Source organism: Manacus vitellinus, unplaced genomic scaffold, assembly GCF_001715985.3.
Source record: "Manacus vitellinus isolate BGI_N305 unplaced genomic scaffold, ASM171598v3 scaffold_13_pilon, whole genome shotgun sequence".
NCBI classification, from domain to species: domain Eukaryota; kingdom Metazoa; phylum Chordata; class Aves; order Passeriformes; family Pipridae; genus Manacus; species Manacus vitellinus.
This window is the reverse complement of record NW_021938999.1, coordinates 11,175,742-11,199,351: the sequence shown is the minus strand read 5'-3', so window position 1 is coordinate 11,199,351 and position 23,610 is coordinate 11,175,742. Positions and strand designations below refer to the sequence as shown.

General features: G+C 41.2%; 1 long non-coding RNA gene across 1 annotated transcript; it reads left to right on the top strand.

Annotated features, from left to right (window-relative positions):
* Nucleotides 1–4,019: 4,019 nt before the first annotated feature.
* Nucleotides 4,020–22,904, top strand: LOC115307176. The gene is made up of 3 exons (XR_003915589.1): nt 4,020–4,184; nt 5,296–5,380; nt 21,592–22,904. It is a non-coding gene; the product is annotated as an uncharacterized LOC115307176 (long non-coding RNA).
* Nucleotides 22,905–23,610: the final 706 nt, after the last annotated feature.

Below are 23,610 nucleotides of genomic sequence, written 5' to 3'. Positions count from 1 at the left end.
CGCGTCCCCTAGGGCCCCACAAGGCCCCCTCCGGCACAGCCGGGCCCCGGCCGAGGGGGCAGGACGACCCCCGGCCATTACGGAGGGCGGCCCAAGAGCTCCTTCCGCCGCGCCTGTGGGAGGCTGACGGCGCCCCCAGCCCAGGGGGCAGCTCAGCCCGCGGCGGGTCTCACTCCCGCATCGATTCCCAGGGGGAAAGCAGGAGCAGGAAGAGGGCTGCTCCTTCTCCTCCTCACTCGGCTCCTTCCTTCCTTCCTGCCCGCCCCGGCTCCACTCACCACCTCCTCTCACGCTCCCGCCGTCGGGGCCCGCGCGCACCGCCCCCTCCAGCCCGCGCATGCGCCGCAGCGACCGCGGGTCCGCCTGGGGCGGTGCAGCAAAGGGCGGACGGGGCGGGACGGGTGTGAGGGGAGTGTGCTGCTTATCCTACTGGGCCATCCCGCGGGGTACCGTGTCTTATCCCGCAGGGAGAGCCGGGAGGGGAGTCGTCTGGGCGCCCTAGGGCTGGGGCAGGGTCTTCTCCTACAGGGAGAGCCGTGAGGGGAGTCCGCTGGTCCCGGACTGCCCCACCCCGCCCGGGAGCTCCAGGGTAGAGAAGCTGTAGTATTATGAATTCTGTCCACTTCTTAATTTGAAACAAAAGGTGTGTTTCAAAGTGTCGTATCAAGGCATATGCTTCCCAACAGAGTGAAATACTTTTTTCCTAGCTCTTGAAACCATGGAATCTCTTGGGGCAGATTGCTCTGCATACAGATAGGCCATGTGTCAGAAACAAAACCAAATATACTAACTGAAAGAAATCTCAGTAAGTCCACATTTGTATAACCCATGTTGGAGCTGAAATGAAATACTTTGGGAGCAGTTCCTAGTGATGTTCAGAATTTGCATCTTCTATGCATTACTACTGAGAAAATCTGAAAGTTGGCTTTGAGTTGAGCAAGAATCCTAAAATGAGAGGTCAGTCTTAAACATGTAGTTTTCGCTTCAGTGATTCTGTTGGAGAATTGATGGTTCAGGCTGCAGTTCCTCCCAAGATCAGTTCAACACAACATAAATCCATATTACCTGACAGGGGGGAGTCTCACTCTCCCTGTTGCATCCCCACTTCCACTCATTTTCTGGTCCTAGGATTTGGGTGGTTACAGAGAGCTTGTTGAGGGAACCAGTCCAGCTGAAATCAAACCAAAAGAAAGCTACTTCAGTAACTGCAGCCTTGCTTCCAAAAGCCTGCTTATTAACTGAGTGGGATCACCACTTTCTCATTTAGTTTCTAGTCTGGAATTCAAACAAAATACCCAGTAATAATTCTGTTTATTAAGCCAAAATGACACCATTATTATCATGAGGTAAAACTAAAAAAAAAAAGAAAAAATTGTTTCTGTATAGCTTTAATAATCTAAATTATTAAGAATATTGTTATTGATTTAAATGGTGGAACTATAAAACTATGTTTTCATAGAACCGACCTGAAGTAAGTAACACAAAGTTCTGTACTCTTAAATCTGCAAATGCAAAACTATTACAAAAGACTGCTGAACAGTTCTGCCAGTCACTCAGGCCTATTCCTACAGAAAGTCTCTGCTTCCCAGTAAAACCGCTTAAACTTAGTAAGTGTGACTTTTTATTTTCATTCAAGAGGCCAAAACTGGTTAGGAGCAGTTGCTAGAATAGGATTCATGCCTAAGTATGTAGCTGGTTATGTGTAGCGTAATAAATTTTAGTTTATATCTTTCATTGACCACAATTTTCATTGATATTGTTACTCAATATGCATTTATGCAGAGCTTTAAGTTGTTTCTTAATTTATATTAAGCTGTCACATGCCTTTTTATCTTATTCTGACTGTGAGTTGCTCAGATACCAAATATATTCAAAATAAGAAAGCAAATAATAAACTGAGGTTTGAAACCTGCATATAACAGAGCAGGAGATAGTCCTTTCTCACTGTGTTTATGGTCAGATATTTTGTATTAATACTTTTTTGTCTGTGAAACTTATTTTCAGTACAGGTAGTGAATAATTTTCATATAAGTTTTCTTATCTGTAGTTCCAGTTCACCAACAAACTTAAATATAAAATATGTGGCCATTTCGTTCAAATCACTGGGATTCCTCATTTCTTAAATTTATGTATTTAAGTGAATTACAGGATTATGTTCTTTAATTTGTATTTGTAGTTCTATATATATAAGGATAGAACACGCACGTATTTATCTAGATTCTGTATGTATGTAGAACTATACACAATATGTATATACAATATGTGCAGTATTTTTTTTATTTCTCTTGGTCTTTTCAAGATACATTTTACCAGTGATGCCATTGTGCAGCATGCTATTGAGGCTGCACCTGTGTTATTTTTTAGCAGTCTCTTCCTATTCCAAAAAGTCAATTCCAGCTGACAGAGGTGCAGAAAAGGGCTCTGACAAAGAGCAGGAAGAAATTATTGCTCTTGAAAGATGTTCTCTTGAAAGCATCACTGAGGTCGTTTAAGAAACGACTGCCACCACATTTCCGGCCTTCTTGGATGATACAGCTCTTTCAGCAGAGCAAGTGGAAAGGATAGTGTCATTACCTACCTTTACACAAGTCATCCTTTTAACTTAAATTCCCAGGTAAGGATTATTTAAAATATACACTGGATGATTTTTCTTCCAAGTGGATGGAAAGATCTCAAGAAGTTATTGTGCACACAGTGGTAGAGATACAAACCCTAAATAATGAAAGAGGAAAGATACCTGCAGTAACTTTTAAAATGGTTTCAGCTTCACCTGCTAATGGCTATCCGACACATCCTAAATAAGGATGGGATTTGAGCTTTGCTGAAGAACAGACACCAAGATGTTTTACTAAATGCCAGTGTTGTAACAGAGCAAATAAATATTTTAGGTACAATACTGCAATAAGGAGGAACACAAACTTTAGTAAAATACACTAAAAAAGCAAACTCCATGTTTATCCAGATGGAACCCGGCCATTCCAATTGGTATTGGTTGGCAAGTTTGTTCGTTAAAATAATGCATAATTAAATAAGTAGTAAAAGAACATTTGAAGGGCAAAAGAGTGCTGGACTAGATAACTTTGGTTTGTCTGAAGTACACCTACTGTGCTGCAGGCTGTTCTGGGGAAAGTAGCTCTATGCACCAGCTGTAGAAAGGTGGTCAAATGGGTGATGAAGCAGTTTGAACACATTTTAAATGCCCATCAGAAGCCTAACAATTATTACTTAATGTCAGTTGAAGTCATATAGAGGTATATAAATCGCTGTGCCAGCCCACATTGCACTTGTAACTGCAAAAAGTTATTTGGTGCCTTCAGGGTATCAGCCTCCCTCCTCATTCTCCTGATATCGAAATGAGGAAGTTTGGGGTAGTTCGGCTGTGTAGAGGCAGATTTGGATGAAAGGACTCTGAGTTACATCCGGAGGAATAGCCCCTGGAGACAATTCTGTGGGCTGTGGATTGCAGAAATGCAATACATTCCCTTCACATCTTTTGCTGTCTCCTAGTCAGCCCCTGTGTCAGTGCTAAGGGTGACCTGGTACTGCTTGCAGCCAGCAGATGTTCTTTTCCACTGGCACTTCACAGTAGAATCAGAAACTGAGGATCTGATCCATAACTTCTCATTACGTTTGCTAAAGATAGACAAAGATGAATGTTTAACAATCTAATCGTTAGTGATTATAATCACCAACAGTGGATTTTCAAGGAATTAGTAGTAATTAAGCTCTCATTTATAACTCATTAATGTGAAAAACAGTATTTCTATGGATTAAATACTCCCATAGTATCTAATGCAGAGAATTTGCAGACAGAAATATATGATGAACCATCCAGAGTTTGAGATCTCCAAATGAGATTTGATAAAAATATCACCATAGGCAATTACTGCTGAATTTCAGCTGGTTGCTCAGACAAATCTGTTGCACAGTATCAGAACAGTTTACTTAGAATTTAGGCCTCAAGGGAAGCAATCTGTTAAAGGTGAGGGATAGAAAATATCTTTCCTCAAGCTGCCAACAAACAATGTCAATTCATACTGGAGACATCTTAATTTTTAGTTACATTTCCATTAATTCTAGGCACTGTTTATTTTCCAAATTATTTTTCTGGGAAAATTATGTCCTACCACCAACATCCTCAGTTAAATCAGTATATTAACTACTATGCTTATTTCTCTAAGAAGGTATGTAGAAGATTGCAGTAACATATGTATTCTCACAGCGAACATTTTACCAAGAGTGTATCATTTTTGCAAAAAAAACTGCTGAGTTTTGATAAGTTATTTGATATTCTTTATAGATCAGGAGGCCAAGGGAGATGAATTTCACTAGAGATACATAAGGAAAACCTTTTATTTATCATTATATATTCAGATTATGAAAGTCATACCAAAGTGATGCCATTTCTAGCTGAAGTTAGTTCTATCTGGAAATTCTTGGTTTACTTCCTTAAATGCCTGAACATAGACTGAATTGATTAGGCATCTGAGTTTGGACTTAATGAATTTCTTTAACTGGCATTTGTGTCTGCATTGTAAAAAATGAACTTCTGTTTTTGAGACTGCATCTAACCTGTTAGTGACTTACCATTCCTCTTTCAGAATTCAGTAAAAAGCAAAGGTTTTGTGGCATGCTTGATGTACCCATAAAAATGGGATGATGCAACCAGTCATTGTGATGCAACTTAGCTCACATCACTGTTTCCTGGAACATGAAAAATGCCAGAGTGATGTGTTATGTACAAAGGCAGAGTTTTTAAGATGTTTGATGGGGTCCTGTGCTGAGCCAAAGCATTACCCTACAGCCAGCCAACGCACTTTTTAACAGTGAAAACTTAATTTTCAGTTGTAGACCAGTATTTTAATTCTCCCTGTCATGCAGCCCAATGTAACACTGTCTCAGGTGTTAATCAAAGGCAATTATTATGCTATCTGTATTTATACTATGAGCATATGAGTATACACACGTATGTGAGCGTGTATGCACATGCTTATGAGTTAGGAGTTGTTCTGCCCATTAATGCTTGTGATAGTGCGGAGTATTAGAATAGGACACTGGCACTTCTACAAAAGATGTTTGGTAAAAGTGTTTTACTTCAGAAAGGACTTGCCAGTCTGTCACTTCTAAGCTGTGCCATGGAAAAAGATGTGGCTATTCAGTGCAGTGACAGCAGGGTAAGGCACCTCAATGATGAAGAAATTAGCCTGAACTAAACATGCAGATCCAGGTTGGGAGAGTAGCTAATGACTAATGTTGCTATATATACATTTCTAATATGCAAAATCTGTAATCCAGACTTCTCCTGGGTCATCTGAACCAAACCCGTGGCATCTGATCTTTACTACTCCAATCCAGATACGTGCAACTGTGCTGGGGTGAGGTTAGGGCTCATTGTCTGAATTGCATGATTTTAACCAGGGTACCCCCATGGGCCATGTACATAGGCACTTTTTAGAGACCCCTTTGTAGGAGGTCAATAACTAATCGATCCCAATTGGGGGGTAGAAACTGGAATCTTTACTGAATACACACTTCGCAATATAAGGGTCTTGGGGGCAGGACATGTTAACAAAGAGGACGGGTTATGCTAATTAGGGGATGGATTATGCTAACTAGAGGATTACACAATTTTCTGCTACAGTTACAGAAGTGGTTAATATTTTCCCTTAGCTAGGACCACATGAGGGTAAGAGAACAAAGGGATTTCTACATGGTCTGATAACATCATCACAAAGTCTTTCCATATCTTGCTAAAAGAGACAGGACAATGAACATAGCTAAACATTAATAGGTCTTGTGATAAAGTGTCCAGTCCTCAGGTGATGGGATTTCTCTCAGCCCCTATTGCCCAAGGCCTGCTGCTCAACCCCATCAAACTCCTTCCTGCTGACGGCTGAGTTTTGGTCTTTACACCCCTTAATTCCTTTAATAATTCCATCATTAATTCTATGTAACTGCATTCCCTCAGTTGTAGGCTTATACAGGAGCTTTCTAGATTCCAGTGTGAATTGAAGTAAACCTGAACTTGTTTTCACCTATATTAAACTCCCTGGAGTGCCAAGAAGGAAATCACACTGCATTTATCTTTGCCCATATCCTGAGGTACCTTGAACAGAGCCTGCTGACAGCCTTGGCTTACAGCTTTACCCCATTTACAGAGTCTCCTGTGCTGGGACATGACGTCCTAGAAACTTTAAAGTGTTTTTTTATCTCTCATGAAATTGCCTGTGATGCAGGACTCACATTCTGAGGGAGCATAATCTGTTGGGAGAGTTCTGCTTTCCTTAAATTGAACATATAACTCCTGAAACATTCATTGAGAGATGATTTTCTTTCATGTAAGTTTGGTATTATTTTGAAAGCGGTTGAGTGGGTTGCTGTTTTGTAATCACAGCAATATTATTCTCGTGGGATTTATTTTTTGCTATCTTCCAGTAAATTATAAGAGATAGACCCCAACACTTTTTTGTCAGTGTAGAATTGAACATTAATTTAATATTTAAAAGGAAAATCAATGAAATATTGAGTCTGCAAGAGAAAGCATCAACTGAGTCATCACATTTGTGGACTAAACTTTAAAAACACATTTTTAATCTAGAAAAGTTAAAAAAAGCAGCTAAATTTTGCCCTGGTCAGATAGACTACTGACTGAGACTAATAAGAAATCCTATCTACTTCTCAGCTTGAACTTTTCCTTCAGCTTATTTTCCACGACCATGTAGCTGTCCCAGTCTTATGCCAACCTCTCAGCAAAATAAATTTGGCATTTAGATAAGTGCAGAGGAGAAAAAATTCACGCTAACAATTTTTAATGTTCCTAATTAATTATTGATTAGTGCTAATGACAGTAGCAAAAAAATTGATTTGCTGTTTGCACTGAGCTGAAATAATTTACTTGTAAAATGAAAGCAATTAACCAATAAGACTAACAGTGATAATGTATTAATCTCCCATTTCTAATTCACTATATCAATGAAAAGGTATCTGTTTGTTAAATGATAAGCAAAGGAAAGCAAGATAGTTTTAGGTGGTAGATCTTCCATTGCATTTATCACCACTGTGTTGTGGTTTCTTTCAACTACAATAAAAAATAGATGATTTGGAGAGAAAAGTTGTACAAACCTTGGTAGATACAGTATTTTTTCTTACAATACCTTTGGGTAGCAATAAATGACCATGTAGGACTGACCTCTTTCTTCTTCATGTCTTTCAGCTACTTTGTCAATATTTATAACAACTGTAGTTTTTCTGAAAGCATTCTAGCACTTAACCTACCCAACCTATACTCAGCTTTTATCTATAGAAAAATCTGCTCTGCCTTTGACAATTTCTGCACTGAGAAATATTTTCTCTTCTCTTTACTTACTAGTATGGTCTGGTAGTCAGACCATCTGGGGTAGAGTGGCCATGAAACGATAGAATTTTCGGTACTTGGTGAAACAAGGAGAGGCACCAACAAAACCTCTACCCTGGACTTTTGGAGGGCAGACTTCAGCCTACTCAAGATGCTGATTTGGAGAGTACCTTGGGAAACAGCCCTTAAAAACAAAGAGGTCCAGGAAGGATTGACATAATTCCAGAAGGACATCTTGACAGCACAGGAACAGGCTGTCTCTATGTGCCAAAAGAAGAGCCAGGAGGGAAGGCAACCAGCATGGATGGGCAGAGAGCTTTTGCAGGAACTCAGGGGGAAAAAAGAGGGGGTTTCACCTTTGGAAAAATGAGCAGGCAACTCAGGAAGTGTTTAAGGATGTCCTTAGGTCATGCAGAAACAAAATTAGAAAGGAGAAAGCTGAATTAGAATTTATTCTGGCCACTTCTGTAAAGGATAATAAAAAGTGGTTTTATAAATACATTAATAGCAAAAGGAGGGGCAAGGAAAACCTCCATTCTTTGTTGGATGTGGAGGGGAATAGAGTTACCAAAGATGAGGAAAAGGCTGAGGTACTTTACGCATTCTTTGTATCAGTTTTCAAAAGTAAGACAAGTCGTCCTCAGGACAACTGGCCTCCTGAGCTGGCAGACAGGGACAGGGAGAAGAATAAGCCCCCTGTAGCCCAGGAGAAAGCAGTTAGTGACCCGCTGAGCCACTTAGATGCTCAGAAGTCTATGGGACCAGATGGGATCTGTCTTAGGGTGATGAGGGAGTTGGCGGAAGAGCTTGTTGAGCCACTCTCTGTCATTCTTATCGGTCCTGGCTGACCAGGAAGGTCTCAGATGACTGGAGGTTGGCCAATGTGACACCCATCCAGAAGAAGGGGTGGAAGGAGGATCCAGGGAACTACAGGCCTCTTAGCCTAATCTTAGTGCCTGATATGGTTTGAAGCTGGCTCTCTGCCAAGTCTCCAAACCTTACCACAAGAAGCCCCCCCCCCAAACCTCAGGGAGAAGAGGGGAAAAAAAAACAAGAAAAAATGAAACGAGAGAGAGACAGCTAAAGCAATATATATAAATATATTTACACTTATATTACAGTTATATACAATTGAAATGTATATACAATTTCCCAAGGAAAATGGAAAGGGAAGGGGGAAGGGAAAAAGGAACAAAACCAAAATAAAATATATATATATACCGATCAATAGCTCAAGATCTAGCAACTAAAAGAATTAGCAAAGAATATCTTACTACTCTCCTTGGGACAACGGAGAGTCACGCTGGAGCAACTGCCGGCAACCTTCGTCTCCCAAGGTCAGCAAGGCCTTACCAGGCCTTACCAGGCCTCGCTCCCCAACACGACAGACTCAACAGCAGGGAACCTGCACCTCCAAGCCGCCGGAAGGAAAGAGAGCGAAGGCCTCTCCTCCTTTCTTCTTACACCCTGGCTTACGTAAAAATCGTAAGGAATACCGGGTAAATCTGGGCACTTCCTTGGTTACAAACTGGTCACCAAGGAAGGCCTAGGCCAAATTACCACAGTGCCTGTTAAGGTTATGGAACAGATCATCATGAGTGCACACACACGGCACATACAGGACAACCAAGGGATCACGCCCTTCACATAAAAAGTGATTGGGCATTGGAATGGTCTGTCCAGGGAGGTGGTGGACTCACTATTCCTGGAGGTGTTTAAGAAAAGACTGGATGTGGCACTTAGTGCCATGGTCTGGTTCACAGGATGGTGTTATCATAGGTTGGACTCAATGATCTCAGAGGTCTTTCCCAGCCTAGTTGATTCTGTGATTCTGTGATACCCTCTGCTTGTGACATGCAAACAGTATTTTTGCTTGTTATTCTTTTAATAGTCAAAACTGAGTATTTAAAAATCAGTCCTGAAACCACATGCCGTATTTCACTGACACCACATAGTGAACATCATATTCCACCTTCAAGCTTCTGTTTTGTATTCCCCATCTGTAGGTCCAGCAGTTGTTGGCCCCCTTAATTTACCTCTTTGTGCAAGAAGTTTGTGATAAACAGGCTATTTATTGGACCATATAGATGACAAGTGTATTTGCCCTTTTCAGATTAAGTGAAAGTGGCTCATCTACCTGTGTCAAAATTACTAAGTTATAAGTGAGGGTGATTCAGTCTGTCAGCACCCCTTGATGTAAAACAGACTTTGCCCAACTACTGAGACTACTGTTTTGATGATTCTCCTCCATCATCCCCCAGGATCTTTGTATAATATTATTTTATTCCTAGGTATGATCACATACTTCACAGTTATGACCTATATATTCTGTTCTGATATGTACGTATGAGATTGCAGTTTAAAAAACTAGAAACACATAGACTGGAGACAGATCAGGTTGATCACCAGAATAAACCACAATCACAGTGTAGCAGAAATCAAATTACTGGGGTTTCTTCTTTTCCTTGGTATATATCATAACAAAAGGCAGTGTTAAGGAAGGGACTGGAAAGAGAGAGCTCTGCTGGTATTTAAGAAGATGTATAAAAATGTTTTTAAGTGCAGGTGGTGTTGATTGGAAGGACAATGTCGGTTGAGACCATGAGCTGATCAGACATGCAGGCAACATTTCCCGTTAGAGTGAGATGTCGTGTGGTGATGGGTTATAGATGCAAAAGTCCTGTGCTGAATGAGACATCATTTCAGAACAAAGAGTTCCATGATGGTGCTTGGATTACAAGTGACCAGGAGGATGGAGATGTTGCCCACAGGAAGTCAAGGAAGAGTGTTCAGGCAGGCTAAGAACTCTGGATTAGACCCTTTTAGCTCAGCATGACTCAGAGGACTGATGTGAGAGAGAGGCTGTGATTTTTACTTTTGTACAAAAGAGGACTGACTTAGTGTTGCTGAGCTAGAATAGAGGTCGGAGCCAAATCTGTATTCAGTAGCAAAGATGAGAAGATTTAAAAGAAAAAAAGTTCTGCTGATGCTCTATCAAGAAGAATTCTCGCAACTGTGAGCAAAAAGAGCTTTCATTTGAGGACATTTCAACTAATGATTTTAAACTCCCAGACTACAGTAACTGTTTTCTCCATGAAACTAGTGATGGTGCCAAACTCCACATTTCTGTCAATATGTATTCACTGGTACCTCAGTTTTAGTGGTTTACATGTCTCAAGACACTGCATATGTTGAATTATGTTTCATTCTGAAAAGATCAAAGGCAAAATGGTGTAGCAGCCACATCAATTATTTATGAATCAAGTCATGATTTTGAAAGTGTCACGATTAAAATACAGCTATGGCTCAAAAGAGAATGACCCCTACTCCAACCTAGCCTAATGCAGAAATTGATATGTCAATGTTGTTCTTTTTCAAATTGTCATTGTTACTGAGACTGCCATAGCAGATAAAACCCAACAGCATCAGTGATTCTTGAATCCAGGCATGGAAGAAATGCTCAGTGATGCAGATGTCCTGTATGTCCTGATGGGTTGTCACATGTTCACAGAATAATGCAGAAGGCACTGACTTCCTGCCTGAGAACATGATGCTGTTAGGGTAAAGGAAGTTTCTGCTTGTGCTTCAGCATTGTTTGGAGCTGGACTGGTGCTGCAGTGGTGAAAATGAAGCTGCTTAGGCTCCTGGCACCATGGGCTACTCCATGAGGGATCCTGAGCCACCTTCTGTCCTTCACAGTCACTGCATGAGCAGCACTGGCTTAAAAGAACACACTTGACTCAATGGCAGTAAGAGATAACTCAAGAATTAAGAAAACTTGGTACATATTGCTGGGATGATCCCACGCTCTGCATGCAAAGTTATTGATGGAGGATGAACACATGCTGCAAGAAAGCCTGCTTGGAACATCTGTCAGGATTTTACATAGCTGCATATTCCAAGAAGATAGGAAAAGGTTAAAAGAAAAATATACTCTGCTTCATACCTGCTTCTGCTAGCCAAAATACACATTAACATATTTTATCAAAAGCTAGGAGTGAAATTGGTAGCCAGCAGCTAATTCAGGTGGAGTCGATTTCTTAGTAGTAGCTCTATTCTGAAGCTCCACAAGCACTGAGGAAGCCATGGGGAAGCAAGCAGAAATAATTAGGGGATCTATATGTTTAGAGTAAAGATAAGTCCCCTTCTACTGACCCCTGCTTCAGTGCTTTGCAGAGCTTGGCAGTGTCTACAAGCTGCCAAAGATGTGTCGGTGGAGAATGGAAACGGCATCATTCAAAACAGGTTTCAAGTGCATCTGAACATCCCTGTGCAACACCTGCAGCTAAGCTTCATTCTAGCACCCACAGACAAGCATTACACAGAGCCATAAGGAAACACCAGTCACAGAAAAGGAAAATGAAATTTTCTCATGTCAGTAACCTGTTTTCCCATTCTCCTGTGATGGAGACTGTTGGTTTGGGTTTTGTGCCTTCCTCAGTAACCTTAGAGGCCCAAGAGCTTTTTGGGAATGAGCACATACTATTTACCTAAGAAAAATTCATAACTTCCAGGCTGTGTGGGATAGTGTTGCCATCTAGTCTAACTGCTAACACAAGGAACCTGTAACCGTCTCAGAAAACGTGAAGGAACTTTGCTCAGCTTTATTATTCTTCTGAATAAGACTGAATTTTATCACATAACTAGATTTTCATTCAAGAAAGCACTTCTGCTTTCTACTGTATCTCTAACACAAAATTCAGATATATTGCTTTGGTATTAAATTTGTTTGGGAGCTCCCACTGTTACCCCAAAGATATGTTTCACTTCTAAAGCATTATATTGAAGCAGAAAGATATTTGCAAGTCAGTTTTTAAAACTATAATATTTCACTTGAGTTGTATTTATGGGGGGTGAGGAAAGAACCTCTCCAATGTTTTTATTGTATCATTTACACTGCAGTCTGGTTCTTGATAGACCACTTAGCAACTATTGGGTGTTCTGTGGCTTGCACTGTAGTCTCCATTAACAAACCCAGACAGGACAGGAGGCCACTTGCTACACCACTTAGTGATGACCAGAGCCCTGCTCCTGACCTGAGGTCTAACTGGGCGCAGAAGGTAAAAATCTGCCTCCACTTTGAATGCTGCTCACCTTGTTCAGGGCATGTGAAAGCTCCTTCTTGTTCCTTTCTCCTTGTCCTAGAGCTTCACCCTAGTAATGCTGGCTACAGCCTAGCAAATGAGCACAGCCCTGCTGTTTTGTCCCTCCAACAGCTATTTGGGCCGTTGAAGTCCTCCACGAGGACAAGGACTTGTGGACATGAGGCTGTTCCTATCTGTGTACGGAGGGCCTCATCCACTCGGTATTCCTGGTCGGGGGTGAGTATGTCTTTCTGGTCAGGTGGCCTGTAGCAGAACCCAACATACTTAATGTAAAACATATGCTTAAATGCCACCAGGATGCCTGGAACAAAGTTCTACAGGAAAAAAATATTATCATCCTGAACTGATGTGCATCAGCCTGTATTTGAAGTACAGTGGTTTCAAACGCACTGTCAGCCTCCCTGTATAACTCTTGTGCGTGTTTGATTTAATCAGTGGATGTGATAGCCTTAGGGAAAACCATCTGATTTTTTAATGTGCAGTATCAGTTGCTAAACCTCATGTGAAGGAAGTCAGCATGAAGTATGTGTAGTATGAGAAAGACTAATGCTCACATTTTCTCCTGTATCTCTCAGGCTGTAACTAACATCAGCCATTCTTGCAAAGGTAAGGGCTCTGAAAGGAGCTCATACAGCACCTTACTGATGGAAAAAATAGGAGCCTTAAATATGAACTCCCACCCAGCATCCTTGCAAATGCAAGTCTTCATTAGAATTGAAATGGAGGGTGTGGGGGGCAGTCTGTTCTAGGGCAGACAGACAAACAGGCTTCACTCTGTCTTTCTGAATCATTGAGTTCACCAGAATTCAATATTCATACTGTTTCCATTAAGTGTTAAAACTGTCTTTAAAAAGAAATTACTACCCTCTTCGTGTTTTTAGTATGTGCTCTGCAAGAGTCTAAAAACAGTCAGTGCCACCTCTCCTTCCACGCAGCCGAAGACCTGGATTGGATTCCCCATCTCCTCTGTTTAGGCTGGAGTCTGCTCAGGGCTTCTGCCTTACACTTGTTTTATCTCCTTTTACAGTGGCTCAGAAGAAGAGGGGACTATTTCACAAGAGATCAGTTTAGTGTTACCACAGGAAGGGCCTCGGAAAATAGTGTTGTTTATATCACTCAGAACAGTCCACTGCATGCCAAAATCCCACACCATTCCCTGGGTTTACTCATCTATCCACATAGACTTGGACTGGTCACCAGGTCCATCCAAGCAGAGTAATTAACAAAGCATTAGTTTGATGACAAAATACTTGCAACATTTTCCATCTTCTTTGGGATTTCTCTGTCACACAGGCAATTCTTTAGTCTCAGCTTTTGTGGTCTATGTTATGGCCATTCCAGTCTCTGGAGAAACACACAAAGCACTGAGTGTTAGACATTATTAAAATGGACTGAAATGAGTAAGGCAAAAGGCAAGCCCAACTATTCTCATTTAATTTCAGCAGCCGTTTCTTTCAGCAGCTCATATGCCTGTGTCCTAGATTATGTAGACATACTTCTCCATACTTCTCACCAGTCATGGGAAAGGGAAACATACCTTGGAGCATACCTGGAAGCAAAAGTTTTCAAGTCTAGCTTAAGAATGGGCAGTTATTAAAATAATATAGAGAGATACTAGCATCCCTTACAAGCTCTGGACAGAAAGTACAGTACATTACTCATCCCCTGGTCTCTTTGCTAAGAACATGCTCCTCCAGTGCACTGCATGGCCTTAAATGAAAGTGGGTCCTGCAATGGGATGGCATAGCCCAGCTGCAAGAGACTCCTAATTTCAAGTACACTGAGTAACTAATGCTTATTACAGCTTTATCATTTCTTACTTTGAGTCTTCAATAAGGCACAAATGACCAGGTGAGCTCCAGCAGTGGCAGGAACTGACTGCCTGTATTCCAGCTGTTCTCCCCACATCAGCAGCAGAGGAGTTAACCAGGCAGTAGCTAAGATGCATACTGGCCTGCAGGATCAAAACAAAGCTAATGGCAAGTGACAACTTGCTCTCCTGCAGCTCCAGCTGCAGAATCCCTATGGCAACTTAGCCAAAATGAAACTATCTTCACCCACGTGTCTCTGCAATTGCGGGAAGCTCTCTCTGGGCATCCAAAAAAAGCAAGTGAACCTGACAGCAGATATGCTCTCTTGTCACCGCAGGGATAAGGTATATCTTCAGCAATTTTTTACAGAGACCATCTTATCCAGATCATCTCTGTAAAAAAAAATGTGACCACTTTTCACTCTATTCTTAGCAAAAAGAATCCTCACAAAAAACCCACTATGCTCAGCAGTGTTTAATTCACTGATCTCTGCAACAGCCACAAATCAGCAGTAACCTGGTCTTCTGAATGTATTGTTAGCGCCACAGAGCAAAGAGCACAAAGAGCATGAACAGAGACTGAAACAGCTGAGTATAATAAGTACATTTTAATGATCATTTTAAGTCCTCCTTAATCCAATCTCTGTGCTTGAATTTACAGAATCCATGCTACAAGGTTTTTGTTTCAACACTGCTGGAGAGGCCCCAACACACTTAGATTTTAAAAAGTGTAAAAAATCTGAAGAAACCTTCAGAAAACATCAACCAACTTTTAAGCAATTCGAGTTCCCGACTAGTAGCAGGAAAGACAGCAGAATGCTTTCTACCTGTATGCTTTTTGTATTTCTTCTTACTTTTGTACTATATGTAATGTTTGTCTGAGCACAAGGAATTAGCCCTTACTTGAGTCTGCCTTCCCGTTCTCTTAACTCCTGATACTTTGGTTTCTGTAACAATAAACATCATCTCACTTTCATTTCAGTCTATTGTCAGTTAAATATAAAAACCCTAATGAAGTTTCTCTAAATTGAATTTTGGAATCAAAGAAATTTCCGAGTTTCCCCATATCAATGCCAACTGCAGTCAAATACACTGCAGCTCTGGAGCTTCAACTAAAAATGTTTAGGGGAGCCAACCCAACTTTTCTCTGTGTTTACAATGAGCACATGAAGTGCACATGAAGTGTCCATCCTTTATCAGGATTTGAGTAACTGATCGCTCAGGACCTCATTCAGTATAGTATTTCTTGTTGCTTCCCTGCACTATGAGGCCAGGAAGGCTGTGTTTTTAGATGGATTGACCACTGACGGGGCACTAGATCAGCTTGAAGGCTGGTGGTCTCTATATTCCAAAAGGGTGTACTGAAGCTTGATTTTAAGAAGAGTTTTGAGGAGAAGACATGATAGGAAGCCCAGCGAGTTCTGCGATATTTTGCATCTGCCCCAGACATTTTGTATCATGTTTTGGCCATGCATCTGCAGTTTAGGTTCTTACTTGAGCACAGATAGCACTGATCATGAGCAACAGAGCTGTGATCCAGCTGTAGGGTGGGTGGTGCAACTACATGATGTGAGATGGGAGAGTGCAGTTAGGTCTTGGATATTTCTGTGCACCATATTTCTGATACATCAGGGATACAGCAGACCCACTGAGTACATGCCTACATGTTCCTAAACCTGCACAAGAGTAGTCCATTAGATGTTATTAATGAGGAGGCTTTTGATCAGTGCTGCAGCACATTACCATTTTAATTACCATGTAATGGTAATTAAAAGCTGTTACACATGTTACAATTATGAGGAAATATTCATTATTTACTATATATCCATGAAACATTTTGAACATTTCTGTGGGACTTCGTCATTGTCTTATTTTTTATATTAATGTGTTTTAGAGATTTTTTTTTGGCAGGGAAGTAGCTGCAGTCCTATCTGAAAGGAATTTCCGGATTTCCCCATATCAGAAAGGCATTTTGACTGGTGAAGTCTTAAGATATACACAAAAACTTGAAAAAGGTCATCCTAGTTGTACAGGCTTTTGGCTGGCACTTGTGCTGCAGCAGACTGGTTCATTTCTGCACCAATGTAATAGCATTTTAACCTACAGCTGTTGATCCAGAAATGCTGGAATTGGATGTTTTGAGCCTCACCTTAATTTTGCACTGAAGGACATGCAAGAAACTCAGTACTACCCCAGTTTTGCTTCATTTAACTGAACTTTCAGTCTAGTAAATGTCCTCACACCCCAGTTTGCATGTCTCTTGTTGTGTCTGATTGATGCAGAGCTCTGGTTTGCACTCACAGAGCACAACCAGCAGCCAGGAAGGGAAAACCATCCTTGGGTTGATGTCAAAGAAGTAGGACTCTTTGGGCCTTTTTTTCTTTTTTTTTTTTGCTCATGGGTCAGAATATGAGAGTTTCCCTGTAATCCAGACTGCATTCTTAAGAAGTAGCACTTGCTGTGGTTTTTTTGTCTGTAGAATAAAAAAAAAAAGGCTGTTCAGTCTTTCTTCAGTGCAAAGACCTGATACTGAATGAATCTACTTGCTTTTGAGACTGCTGAGAAGCTGAGACTACATTGTCCGAGGCTTAAGAAAGCCTTGCTTGCATTCAATAGACTTTGATGTAAAATGTTCAAGAAAAGGGTTGTTTAAATAGGAGTCACATCTGTGATGATTTAAGAATATAAGCAAAGTGGGCCTTTGATGAGTTGGTAACATCTTATTAGACTAGCATCCTAGTCTTAGGCTTTTCATCCTACCCAAAGGGTTTTTGGCCTGAAAGCTTTTCTCTCTATTTTCGTCTCCATCAGGCAGTCAAATGGAGAGGTAACCTTCCTGTGGGCCTTGTCTCTAATAGTAAGAAATATTATCTCTCCCCACATTCTCTGATGTGGAATTGCTATAAATTGTAACTTGATTTTCTTCTCAGAATTTTTCTCACCGTCTGAGTCCAGGTGTCTTGGAGATATTTAAATAATAACACATTTCTCCATACTCAGGTTGCCTACTGATAATGTCCCCCAGTGTTAAAGTGAACTGTCCTTCTGCAACCAATACAATAAAACCCAGATATTTTTATTATTTTTTTCACATCATGACCAAAGTCCTCATAGAAGAGGCAGTGTGGTTTGTCAGTTGGAGTATGGATCACAGGTCAGGAAATCAGTCTGTTTCTCATCTGCCCCTCAGAGATTTTGCCACTTAGGTAGGGTAAGAGTTTTTCAGGCTGTGCTGATCTATGTCCAAGAAGAAGATGCACAGCTACAGGTAAGATAAGGCTTACCCCCCCTCACACATCCTGCTGAGAGAGTTGCACCTTCTCTGGTTCAGTGCCATGCTAGCAGAGTACAGGGCTGGCTCTGGGCTCAGAGCAGAAATATGTTTGCCTCTGCCTGCACAAGAGCACACAAAGAGGTGTCTGTGCTTCCAGATCTCACTATCTGCATGGTCATTTTCCATTTCAGGGAGATTGGAACAGAAATTTTTGCATCCAGAACCTTATAACAGTTCTAGCAGTTAAACTATGACTTCTTTAGGGTGATCCTATGGAAATTATTGATAAATATGACACATTACTGAGTACTAAAAAAAACCCAACTGTTGTCAGGGTTGTAGGGTACAGGTAGTCCAGGGAGTTCATTAGCATTCTCCACCAGATGAATCTGGAAATGTAGTGGTACAAGCTAAATGATGAAAAGATGTTCAGGTGCCTTTCTCAGGAAAATGACTTCTCTTCCCTGGTGGGTTGTTGTGATTGCTTGGAAACTGCATAATCTGAGATCGTGATGCCTGTCTCTTCTCCTGAATGATTAGAGAAACCTTTTCTGTCAGAAAATATTTAGAATGTAGTTTGTCTTTCATTGCTTTCAGTTCCCAAAGCAATTACGTCAAAAAGACTTCGGACTGGACCAGTGTGATTTTCTTTTAAATGGATGAAGTTTTATCACTAGAAACCTACCACTGATGCATATTCTGGATGTGTGGGTGCCTATTCTACCAGAATCACTATTTCTCTGGCAATTTTGAAAACAATCTGTGCATGAAGAGGATGACACTACTGTGCCTAAGTCAGTACGGATAACATTGTTATGTTATGAATTCTAGTTTTGGCAAGACATAATACATAGATATGAGTTTAGTTTAGAGGGCACTGTGGCTTCTCATTGCTCTCTGATCTTTGTTCTGATTTCTCTACCTGACCAAGGGCTGTTACTGCTCTGGGGCATCAATTCTAGATTGCCTTCAGCCCTTGTATACAGAGATAATGTCCATAAAGTGAGACTTAAAAAAAGAATAATGAATAAAGTTATAGTGGTGGCTGGATTGGTGTCTGTAATTATGTCATCTAAATTTATTTGGCAAATCATCTCCAAGGCATACATGATCACATGGTACAGTGCATTTCCCCTAAATGTAAAGTAGAACACTAATTTCTGAGCTAAATCATTTTATCTAGCAAAAGCATAAATATACAGCTAAAAGTCGAATGAAAACAATTCTAAGTCTTCCTTTTTAGTTCCTTCTTACATCCTAATGGGAGAAAGCAAGACATGGGAAAGCACCAGCAGAGAACAGAAAGAGGTTAGCTGGAAAGTGTGTCAAGCTACTTAGAGAGATTTAAAAAAAAAAAAATACAAATTACTTTAAAAGAGTTGAGAATGCAAGGGAAAAGAGAGAGATAATCCAGAGTATGGAGGGGAGATGACTGATGAGTCTGGTCTTCTCTAGAACTGACCCATAGAAGTTTACTGGCATTGGACTTAGCTTCACAAAAACTTATTCCACAAAAAAATCTATCTTCTTGCAAGGCATCCATGCTTGCAATTCATGCTCTGTAATTCACAGGGAATAAAGTTCACTTCTTTAATAAAACAAATTAGTAGGGGGGTTCTGGGAATCACTGACTGATATTGACAATGGGACTGGAGAGCCTGAATGGCTTTGTGGGAGATGGGGGGAAGAGGGCTTGCCCTGCTCAGCTGTGCAGGGCTGGATTGTAGGCTTTAGGAATACAGCACCAAATTTCTAGTTTTTAGCAGGCAGTTGAAAAACAAACAAACAAAGAAAGAAAGGCAGTGCCTACTCTTCTGTCTCAGGCTATTGACATAAGTTTGTACCTTTCTGCTTCTAATCTTACTATGTAGCAATAGTATAGAAGCAATATGTATTCAAATGTAGAACACTGGTTTCTGTTCTGGATAGGATGTAAAGCCACATAACTTTGAAATATAATAAATAATCATTCAAAGTCAAACTATTTCAGACAACTGCAACTAAAAAGTGAGTAACTGTCTCTCTAGGAGTTGGAGATAGTAACTTGCTGTGCATTAAGAATCATCTTAAGATAACTGAAATGAAATAAATATGTAGACCAGTTTTTAAGGCAATATGCAGCATTCATCTCTTTCTTCCTTCCTATACTTCAATGTCTTTCCCCTTCCCTCTTTCCTCTTTCAGACCAGGGCTCTGAAAAGTTGTGTTTCTATAGTAATCTGAAGAACTAAGTGCTCAGAAGGGCAACATCTTTCTAAATCTTAAATAGCTTGTTCATCAGCAAGACACTGTGCCCATGTGTTCAGACACAGTCCTAGTGTAGCTTTTCCTGCTGTTTCTCTGGTAATGACAGCTCAAGCTTGCAGGCCTCGACACTTTGAGGAGCATTATCCCCACGTTGCTTAGAAATATTTGCAAACGTGCAAAATTACTTTCATACTTGCCCCCACAAAGAGAAGGAAGTAATTTAGGAAAAAATGATGCAGATTAGAAAGAAAAGGCTCAGCTCCCACGTCATCAGCTATGTGGTACTGAAGGTGAGGGGGGATTGTTTCTGCAGAGTGCAGAGGTCACCTGCCATTTGCTTCAATATTTGCGGGTATTTTTGTAGGATTTGGGGAGGGCAGTGGAGGTCCCTTTGATAAAAGGGTATTTCACACATGGCAAAGTCTGAACAACTGCTCTGAGCACATCATTCCGAGCTTTCCATGGGGTCTCAGCCTCTGCTGCACTTGGCTGAATGCATTCAATTTGGGCTGATTTCAGCAGTTAAATGTCACAGGCCTGTGTCATTGCTCATAAACATTGGCTACCATGGACACAGATGAAGGAGCTGTGCCAAAACCAGGCAGCACACTGTAAAAGCTGAATAAATTACTGATAGAGATAGGGAAGACAGGAGAGTAATTTTGACCTTTCCCTTTTAAATGTGTCTTTCAGAGCTACCTTTTGATAACTTTTGATATCATTAAAGTGTCAGAAGAGTAACAAAACAAAAAAAGCGGAGGAAAGACAGAAAGTTAGAACAAGCTGAGATATCCTGAGGTGTTTTGGGATAATGATGAATGAATACCCCCACAGTACTTAAGCTGTTGCAGTTTTAGATGTCGGATCAGTACCAAACACAAGAAATGGATGTGACATGCAGGGAGCATAAGTGCCTCACACAGATGGGAGGAGGGACCATGAGTCTGAAATGACTGGATGGACTGGCTCCTTCCCATGCCCCCCAGTTTGTAGGTAACCTGGTTGCACTTCCAAGAGGCCAGCAGCACTTTTCAAGGCTGTTTCTGGTTCCCAGAATCGCAGCTCCAGGTTGGCAGGCCTTTCTCTGTCAGAGTTTTTTTAGCAGACAATTTCTTCTGTTTAACAGTTTTCCCTTTCTAAGCAGGCTGCCTTGCTGGCTGCTCACATCAAGGTTGGTTTCTCGTCTTTTTCTCCACTGCAGTTGTCTGCCAGGTTTGAATCTCTGTCTGTTTGGTTTATGGCTTCCCCCTTTTCCTTTTCCGATCAGATAATCTTACCAAAATTAACCTTTTTGTATCCATATATCCTTATCAATCAATGTGTCTGACTCCTATCACTGCCTCATGTATTGGTTGTTTTTTAGGTTCGGGTCTTTGGGCCCTCTTGCTTGTGATTTTCTCCTTTTCTTATTATCCTCTTTTGCGTTAGGAAGGTCCTTCACCAGACACCCTTCAGGAAGCAGATGCTCTCTCGTTCTGCATACCTTTACAATAATAATTATGATCTTGCTGAGCAGTGAGGAACATGCTACCAGAGAGCAAAGGGAAGGGGTGTAACATCTGACATATCCTATACTAGTAGGAGGACTTTGATCCTGTCACAAAATTTCACCAGAAGCCAGCACAGAGATTTTAAAATTGGAATATTATGTTGAAACAACTGAGTGCCCAAAAGACTGTGAGCTGCTGCATCCTGTATCAGCTGCATTCGAGAGATAACACAGTTGGTAACTCCTGCAAACAAAGAATTGCAATAATCCATCCCTGAGAAATCAAGCCAATTCAAAATCCTCTCCTCTTAGGAAGGGACACGGCCTGCTGTTATTTCAGAGGCAGCACAAAGAGAGCCTGGTAATACAATGCACACATATCTGCTGATCAGTCTGACAATGCTGAAGCTTAACTCTGGGAGATGGATTTAAAAGTGCAAGATGAGGTGAATCCCAGGATGGCAGTCACATTCAGCAAATGTCTCCTGCATGAACCTTAGTCAACTCCAGAGTGATTGCGGTGTCCAGGGACTAACTCCTCTTATGTCTCCTTACAGCTTGGCCTAATACAGTTGCTGATGTCTTCTTTACCCTGTCCTGGGTTTGTGTCCCTGCTCTTTGTTTCTTTTCTCTCTTTGATATTTTTTAACACAGAAAGCTCAAACATGCCATACACAGCTACCAGAACCCATGTCAGACAAGATACCCCATTAAAGGTAAATCTAAATAGAAACTGTTAAAGCCTCTGCAGCTGTAATCATCAGACAAAACAGGTTTAACTGATAGTACTGATGATGCCAATATAGCCAAAAAGTAAAAACTCAAACTCACCATTATTTTCCTCCATTTACCTGTCAGCAGTTACAATAGTGAACATGGAGTGGGACAGGGCAACGGTGAAGGAGAGTTTAAAATACCTTCTTCTCTTGCATAAAAAATAGAGCCAGATCTGCCCAGCACTGTCTGTACTCCCACCTGCCACAAGTGCCTGTGTCCACCCCCACCACGAGCAACACAGCTCTCCACACTTCCTTTTTTGGAAAATCCTGCCTCTGGGAGGTAAGACAGTGTTAATTTGGTCTGTAGAAAGCGTGAACCATTGCAGTTATGAGAGCAGTGTACAGCAAGGGCAAAGAGGCACATGCTACCTTTGCAGTAATCAACATTTCAAATCTATCACATGCCTCAAATTAATTTCCAGCTGAAAAGCAATCATTTTTCAAGCACTTAATACAAACCATATGCAAAAATTAGACATAGTTCTGACTGAGGATGATTTTTCTGATCAAATGGTTATTTGTGACAGTTTCAAATTTGATGAAATAAATTCATTTCAGTAAACTCCAATTTTTTTGTTGACAAAACTGAAGAGCATTCCCTTGGCAATTCTCCTACCAGAGAGATCCCACCTAACCCTGTATTTGAATATCATCTCCTTGGCACAGTCAGACCTAGGGAATGCCTCTGCTGCAGTTACTGGGGAGATTATATGGCACATAAATGTTCACATTAACTCTGAGCTAGCAGGGATAAAGGGGACTGTGCAGTTGATGGCACACCCATTAATAGAGCACAGTCAGGTAAGGTATCACACAACGCAGCTTAACTGTGCAGTTCAACTTCTCCTTCCCTCTCCCCTCAACCAAATCAAGCTTGATCCAGTCTTGCAGCCAGCTCTCAGTCCTGTGACAGCCACAGAGGGCTCAGAGAGAACTAATTTAGACTCATCATTAGAAAATACTTAAAGAGCTCATTCCTAAGTCAGTACTGTTAGAGATAAGGCACAGAACTATTCATTTGGAGTTGCCCTAAAACCATGTGATCATTCCCTGAGAAGAGCCCTAATCTCAGCAAATTATCACGAGGCAGTGCAAGCACATGCACACTGGCACATTAGGTATGTTATTGACTGACTACATGTGGGAGCCCCGAATCTTTGTTAGCAAAGCCTAGCCATGATAACATATGGAACTCGTGTGCTCAGAGCTCTTGCAGGTGGATCTATCAAAGAACCAGCCCAAGATCTCAAGCCATCATCTGAAATCTCCTGAACACATCTCCTGGGTGCTTACATGGGCTTTGTCAGTGCTCTGATTAGACTTGAGCTCTCATACCTTCTCATTGATCATCTGGAAAAAGGGGAACACAGTTTGGGAATGGGATGCTGCTGCTTTCACCCTGAGATGCACCCTTGATCCTCTCTATGAGACTGGGGGAAACAGTGTCCCATGGGAGCAGGCCAACAGAGGAGAGAAAATGATCCTCCCTTACCTGCTGAAGGCTCACCTTCATGAGAGTTGTTTAGTGAAGTGTCAGTCACCTTCCCCAGCT